The 8,174-nt window shown below is 38.9% G+C and overlaps 1 long non-coding RNA gene across 1 annotated transcript; it reads right to left on the bottom strand.

The window, feature by feature from the left end:
* Positions 1-5,474: 5,474 nt before the first annotated feature.
* Positions 5,475-7,520, bottom strand: LOC138407322 (uncharacterized). The gene is made up of 2 exons (XR_011240753.1): positions 7,021-7,520; positions 5,475-6,000 (listed from the first exon to the last, which is right to left on the bottom strand). It is a non-coding gene; the product is annotated as an uncharacterized lncRNA (long non-coding RNA).
* Between the last annotated feature and the right edge of the window lie 654 nt (positions 7,521-8,174).

Below are 8,174 nucleotides of genomic sequence, written 5' to 3'. Positions count from 1 at the left end.
TCTGTATTTATAGAGCTTATAGTCTTGATCACAAATACTTAAAGCAGTTAAGCGTACTGTTTTACATTTACCCATTCATACAGTGTATCTATGTGCAGTTTTCTCTTCTTTCTCAATGAGAAGAGGGTTCAGTATTTTGCCCAAGGGAAGACTGGGATCAAACTGCCGACCTTCTGGTTAGAGGACGACTGCTCTAGCCCCTGAGCACAGCCACCCCTTAACTGGACAAAACTGCCTTCCTTGATTTACTACTCCACTAATTGAGAAAATTGTAATTAATAAGTGGTTGTACTTATATAACGCTTTCTAGTCTTGAAAACCACTCAAAGCGCTTTACACTACAGTTTTTGCCATTCACCCATTCACACACACATTCATACAGTGCATCTATTAGCAGTACTTTTTGTTGTTCTACGGGGAAATTTGGGGTTCAGCATCTTGCTCAAGGACACTTTGGCATGCAGATTGGGAAGATTGGGGATTGAATTGCTGACCCCCTGGTTGGAGAATGACCACTCTACCCCTCAGCCACAGCCGCCCTAGTATTAGAGACTTTGTGAAATGGCTACAACCTTTCACAGGCTGGGTGAACTAAATACTTGTTAATGATGGGGATTTTTGGTGCGTAGGAGATTAATACATAAACTATATGACTCAGCCAGGAGCAATCAGGAGACCAACTGCAATTTCAAAATGTCCCAGTTTGTATAATCAGAGAAGAATTTTCCTGACAACTTTTTACTTTTACTTCCTATATTTAAACACAAATATCTGCACTTTATAGTCCTTAAATTCTCAAAACTGGCTCGTTACTTGTTTCAACCTCCACGGATGATGACACGACGTAAAAGACATAACAAGACAGAGAGGACCTCAGACGACCTCACTAAACCATCCAATCTATGGTAGTGACAGGGGGTGTGTACAAAGGGCAGGGACTAAATCAACACAAATACATTCCCCATCCATTTAATCCCTGTACAAAATGATCCAGGTGCTCATGCAGGACCATGGTTCACTTCAGTCTTTATTACTCTGTCTGAAATTTGGCAGCAAAGCTAGATTGTGTCCAGTTCTGTGCAGGTTGTTACCAAAAGAGGAAAACTATCCCATTTTATGTGCCTAGCATTTTTTTTAGTTTTGCAGAGTTATCAAAATAAAGCATTGTGTATTGTTGAAGTAAAAAATTCATTTTTACTTTTTTACTTATGTACTTGAGTACATTTCAGAGCCTGTACTTTCTTACTTTTACTAGAGTAAAGTAGTTGTATCAGTACTTTTACTTTTACCAGAGTCTTTTTTTACTCAAGTATCTGTACTTCTACTTAAGTAAAGAATTTGAGTAATTTTGCCACCTCTGCCTAAAACCCCAAAAAGATCCTGTTAGTTACTTTACTCCTAGTTAAAAGGCTAAAATTGTCTTTTTTCTCCAATTTAGATTAAAGCTGGAAAAAAAAGTTGGAGACTAAATCTTCATCTTTATAGCCACCCAATAAATATGACATTTCTGGTCTTTCAGGTTTATATATAAAATGTCACATTCTTAGCTGAGCTTGGCCAAAACATTTTCCTCATGAGAGCCACCCTATGGAAATGACCCCCCAGATGAACTTGAGGAGATGAATTTTATGTTTATTCAGTGGAGACCTGTAGCTTGAAATCCTCTTCTCTTTTGTTTATTTCCTGTTAGGGCAGGGTGGGCTGCAAAAAACGAGGTTAAACAAATCCAGCAGGATTTGGACAACTCAACATAATGTCACATCCAGGATCAGACAAAACAGAGATGATTCTGAGATAGCCTTACAAAACACGTCGACATGAGACTAGAGACTGAGATTGGAACGTTGTAAAGCTTGTGTTCAGAGCCCCATCTGGATATTTTCAGTGAGGCACATAGATGTTTGAAATAGAGACATGAGAATGTCCATGATCTAAATGTCTAAACCTTATTTGGATCTGTTTCCACCCAAAACAGTCACAAAAGTATTAAATTGACCACTGAACACCCCAGATAAGGTTTGTTCTGCTCTCAGCCTCTCCTCCGTGTGAACTGTCATCTCACAACTCATTTAGTAATCAGACAGCTGGAACAACAGACCCTGCTATGCTAACTATACAAGATTGCAGGAAATACTTTGTCAAACTCTCTGAGGGAAAGGTTTGGGGTGCTGTGAAGCTCATGGTATCCTGCTGGTATGCTGCTGACACTTACAAATATACACGCAAATATTTGACATAGTTCAATGATTCCAGTCAGGAGCAGCCTGTGGACAAAAGGTCCTGAATGCTAATAAACATGAAGAAGCACTGAGCACTCTGTCTCTCTGCCCCCATTTATTAATTAATTATGTTAATATACTATGATATAACAATAACAGGTGACAAGGCCTTACATCTATAAGTATCCGCACATACATATACAGATCAGAAAATACTGTGACTTGCATGCTGTGTCCAAAAACTTCTGAATTTAAGAAGATATCTCTCTATATATACAATAGTGATTTTTATTAATGATTTTTCTGTATATTGTGCTTTATATATACTGTATTTTTTCATTTACCAATACCAGTACACATTTTAGAGACATTACAGTAGTAACAGCTCTACACTGTGTTTGCTTGATAGTAGAGACATCAAGAGGAGTCTGTGCTTCAGAGAGACTCGCTGGGAAACAGTGAACCTCTCAGTTGGATTGATCTCTGCTGTCATCTACAGCCCTGGAGAAGCCAGAGATAACCAACACAGAACCTTATTTAAACTTGGACAGCATTTTTTTGTGTCCCAGATGAGTAGGCTGAGGTAGACATGGAGAGGGAGTTCTTAGTCTGAATGATTGATTTCATTTCAACATTACATTTCTATTGCTGTCTTAATTTCTACTTTGTTTTCATTTTTTGTTGTTTTTATTTTTTCAAATTTGAAATGTTCTATCTGTTACAGCGAAGACACAAATAGGACAGGATAGTAACACTTGTGCTAACTGAGCTGAGACTTGACTGGCTAGTTGCAGTCAACAATTATGTAATACTGAACACCCTATGTTACATTTCCTCAGTGATGGACTCTAATATCGGTGTATGTCTCAAACTGAGATCAGGTTGTTTTCTGGGAAAAACACTAATGGCATCTCTAGTATGTGCGTCTGTGACACTGTACCAAGTGTTTGGAGACTGAATATAATCGTATACAATGAAATAATGACTACTTCAACAAAAATTATTACCACATACTACCACACAAACACCGTTGCTTAAAATGTGAGCACACAGTTCTCTTGTGTGTCAGAATATTGTTAAAATAATACTTTGTGTGGGGGTCGTGTCTTTTTCAAATGTGCCGGTCTCCATCTCTGAGCGATATTGATTGGAGCACTGGACCTAAAGGGACCAGACTAACGTCACACTGCCAGAATCACAGCCAGATATCTCAAGTTGTCACAATAACACAGACACAAATAACATGCCACTTCCACCATGAACTGTGGTGGCAGTCACACATGAGTGAGTGATGAGATGTCATGCGCCCATGGGATTTTTTTTAATGAGCTCCATGTAGGCCCAGAGTGAACCACAAGCAGGGTCATGTGAACAATCATCCACAGGATTTTGCATCTATATACAACAAGTAGGTTAATGACTGGACCAGTGAGGCTCTTATGGGTACCACACATTTAAGTGAAACATGGACTTATCCTCTGGGTCCATTAAGAATTTCATGTGTTTCATGTGTTTTACGCAGAATTTACAAGAAGTCATACGGCTTCTTGTGAAAAAAAAAGAAGTGATAGGGCTTCTTGTAAATTTTGCAAGGGCTCCATGTCAATGTCTAGGCATTCAAAGAAACCACAACATCCCTTAGTTCCACTTCCCATAAAGATAGATAGATTACTTTATTCATCCCCGGAGGGAAATTAAGTCGTGATAGCAGCTTGTGTATCAGAACACAACAAAACACAATACAATAGAACACAACACAATACAATAGAACAAAACAAAACATTGAGGTAAAAAGAACAAAAACAGAAACACAAGATGAATAGGCAGACAAGTAGTGCAGTGGCAATATGATGGTAATAGTAATGATGATATGATGGTAATGTTATTGTTAGATAGTATATAAGAATAGTAGTACAGTATATATATATATATATATATATATATATAGTATACAATATAACATAATATATATTTATATAGATAGTAATTATACCAATATAATAGCAGTATATAGTAATAATGGCAGCAACAGTATATATAATAATAATAATAGTAATAGCAGTAGTAATAATATAATAATAATAACATGTACACATGTATAAATATGTGTATATAGACTTATATATACGAAGAATATACAGAGAATATACACAGTATGATATAATATGATATGATATATAGTATATAGTAGGGTATAAATATAAGTACTTGACTATACAATATACTATCAGTGTAAGAATATGTAGACTGGGTGTGTGAAAGACAATATTGTTGTATAAAATGGTCTGTAATATCAAAATGGTTTAAATTAACACATATCACAGAAGTAAATGTTCCAGTATATGGGGCGTAGTGTAGTACAGGGTACATGGTGCAAGGGTGATAGGTATATTAGTGCAGTTCTGTGATGGTGGCTCTGACAGAGGTAGATGAGTTATAGAGTCTTATTGCGGTTGGAATGAACGATTTCCTGTATCGCTCCTTAGAGCAGCGGGGTTGGATGAGCCTGTGGCTAAAGCTGCTCTTTAGCTTGTCCAGTGTTTTGTGGAGGGGGTGAGAGGGATTGTCCATGATTGCCAGCAGTTTTGCCAGCATCCTGTTCTCCACCACCTCCTCCATGGTGACAAGCTTAGAGCCAACCACAGACTCTGCTTTCCTTATGATTTTGTTCAGTCTGTTGGCATCCTTTGTCCTGATGCCCGCACCCCAGGACACCACAGCAAAGAAGATGGTGCTCGCCACAACAGACTGATAGAACATCTGCAGCATCTTGTTGCAGACATTGAAGGACCCGAGCCTCCTCAGGAAGTAAAGCCGGCTCAGGCCCGTCTTGTAGACGGAATGAAGCAAGAGCTGGATTAGTGGAATTACTTTCACAGATACATTGGAATTTACATTACTGGTGGTTTGTGCACATGGCACAGATGAAAAAAACACTTAAACGTGGTCAATGAAGATGCAAGTCATGTTTATTTATAGCTTGCTGGCTTCAGAAACTATCCAGTCTCAGCTCCGAAGATGACGAGAAACAGATGAAGTTGATTAAATATTTTGGAACGCTAAACAGTCATGACCATGAAAGACCCATTGGAAAATAAAAGACTTGTGTGGGATATAACAAATCAGCCTTTTCAGATCAGTGGCAGGTTATTTTTGGAGAGACGATGCTTCTGTTAAGTGTTGATTTCCACACACCAACTTCTTACTCACATCCGTTGTGCCATTAGCCCACAGTGGGTCCAAGCAGAAGTGATCTAAGATTCAAGGGTTTATTGTCATATGCACAACAATTACATTCAGCAGTTGCTGGCAATGAAATGCTCCCCTCTAGCCATGCTCAGAAATTACACAAGAAAAAAATACAACTAAAAATAGAATATAAAATATAAAAAATCGTCGGCCAGATGGCAGCAGGCAGGACAGTTAATGGTTTGGGTGCTGGGGTCTTTAACGATCTGGTTGCTCTTCTTCCTACACCGCTAAGTGTAGCGGTCCTCCATGGATGGCAGCTCTGTCCTGGCAATACACTGAGCAGACTTCACCACTCTCTGTAGAGCCTTGCAGTTCAGGGCGATGCAGCTGCCATACCAGGCGGTGATGCAGCCAGTCAGAATACTCTCAATGGTGCACCTGTAAAAGTTGCAGAGAATCCTTGGGCCCATGTTGAGCCTCCGCAGCCTGCAGAGGAAGAAGAGCCGCTGTCATTATTCAGCTGTTAGAGTGATGCCTTCCTGGCTGGCTGGGTTCTCATGTGTTTACTGCTCCAGCTTCCTGTCTGCACCTGAACACAGCCAGGAAGAACGTTGACAAACTTTGACAGATTCAGAAAAGACATATTGTAGAAAAGAACAGAGAACATCAATGGAGACAATGTTGCTGATTTTGACCGAATGACAACTTGTTTTCACTGGGTTGTTTCTTCAAACACCTGAACTGACTCAGGTTTCTGTTTGCCTGTACTGATGATTCACTACAGTGTGAATATTTGCTCCTCTTTCAGGAGCAGAGGCAGAGAATTATGTCTGAGTTGAGGGTTGGCCATATCCTGGTCTGTAACCATCATACATGAGCAAATACCTTGATACCTCACAGTATCATAAGGTACTGTGCACTCAAACTGGTCTCAATCTTTTGTACCTTTTTATACCACATCAAGAATTAAATTTTTTTAAACAATGAAATTTAATTCTAAGCAAGTTGTATTAGCTCTCCCATGCATATTTTATAATTTGAGTCAACTTACTAGCTTCATGTGGAGCTAGTTATTGAAGTTCAAAAGCAAAAATGACAGCTAACTGGTTAATACTAGTAAAATGATATTTTTTCGTTATCGATAAGTTTAGCTAATGCTAAGAATGCATTTTTTTTTACAATATCCAATGTGCATGTGATTGTATTTGGTAGAAATATCCACCAAACATGCAGCTATTGTTTGCAAAATATCCACTTTAGACACTGAACAGCACTCCTTCAGCCTTTTCTACTTCCACCCTGTTATTTTCTACTATTTATCATACTTTCTGTGTGCTGTAGGTAGAATGCCAACAATTAAGTAGCACTAATGGGTTTTACACACACACACAGCCTATCCTGTAATATAAAAATGTACTTGTACTATCCTGTTCCGGCCAATGCAGTATGAACGACAACAGATCACTGGAAGAGTCATTTCTAGAGTGAGACTACATTGTTCATGTACTGAATGTTCTGTGCTGAGGCCAAACAATTGCACATGATTTGTCCTTATGGTCAGAAATATACCTAAAAAAACAGGTTTGACACATGGTTTACTGCAACATACTGAAGACTGAGGTCGAGAGTGTAGGCAGTGAATTTCCACTTTAATAGACTGGGTTGGGACATGACGCCCTAGCTTGCCCAGGAATGTAGAGGAGGGATGTTTGGTGTGTTGGTGTTCACCTGTTGGAACATGACTGTGTGTGCACATTATTTCCAAAACCAGGTATGAAAGCATGAATTGGTATCAGATAAAGATTCAGGTTGCATGACTGCAACACAGGGGCACCAGCACACTCTGGTTCTTGTTGAGGCATATGGGATGGGCGTCAGGTATGTGTGGGAATTCAGAAGGAGCTTTTCAAAGGAAGTGAGAACACACTGTACCTTTATGATGGGATAAAGGGCTTGCCAGTCTGAGCTGAGATGACCTCAGCTGATAAACCTGATTAATCCTGTTTCAGAAAAAAACTGTAAGAGGATAAAGCAAAACAACTGACTCTAAATAAGAGGGTATATTAACATCAAAAGAAGCACTGAGCATTCCTCAGCCAATGACGCAGCAAAAAGAAAAGAAAAAGAAAGAACATAAATAATGGTAATGCCTGTTTGTTGTAACAAGTTTCATTCAGCTTTATTTTCACATTTCCTCATCATTTCTAACATTGTTGTCAACAAATTAAGATTATGGAACTATTGTGACATCTTAAGTGGGGCAGGTAAACATGAACAGTAAAATTAGTTTTATTTTATAATTTTATCATTTATTCCTTAACTCTAAAAATTCTAACCAGATCCTAACCATGGTGCTGGTCCAGAATGCCTCCTTGATTGAGGCCAGCACACTCGTCAAGGTAGGGAGTAACAATGTCATTAACATGTGCCGGAACATGCATCACATACTGATTGGGAACTGGCAGCAACCCACAGAACATGAATCACTGATCATCAATGACGCTATCATCAGTTCTCCCAAATCTGTGTCACAGGTATTGTCTGGTGAAGCATCAAACACTAATCCTAACTGTTCATTTTAATTGTTACAGATTAGATTTGAACTTTGACCTGGTTAAATGATTCATAGCTTCTTGGCATGCAGGTAAAGGGTATGCACATGTTCCTTCTTAGTTTATTGAGAGAGTAAACTGTACTGTGTGACTGACTGTGCAGACACACATTCAGACAGAGATGACACCTGTGTTTGCAGTGGGTGCGCCA

This window comes from Paralichthys olivaceus, chromosome 3, assembly GCF_024713975.1.
Source record: "Paralichthys olivaceus isolate ysfri-2021 chromosome 3, ASM2471397v2, whole genome shotgun sequence".
Classification (NCBI taxonomy): Eukaryota; Metazoa; Chordata; class Actinopteri; order Pleuronectiformes; family Paralichthyidae; genus Paralichthys; species Paralichthys olivaceus.
This window is presented reverse-complemented; position numbering and strand designations above follow the sequence as displayed.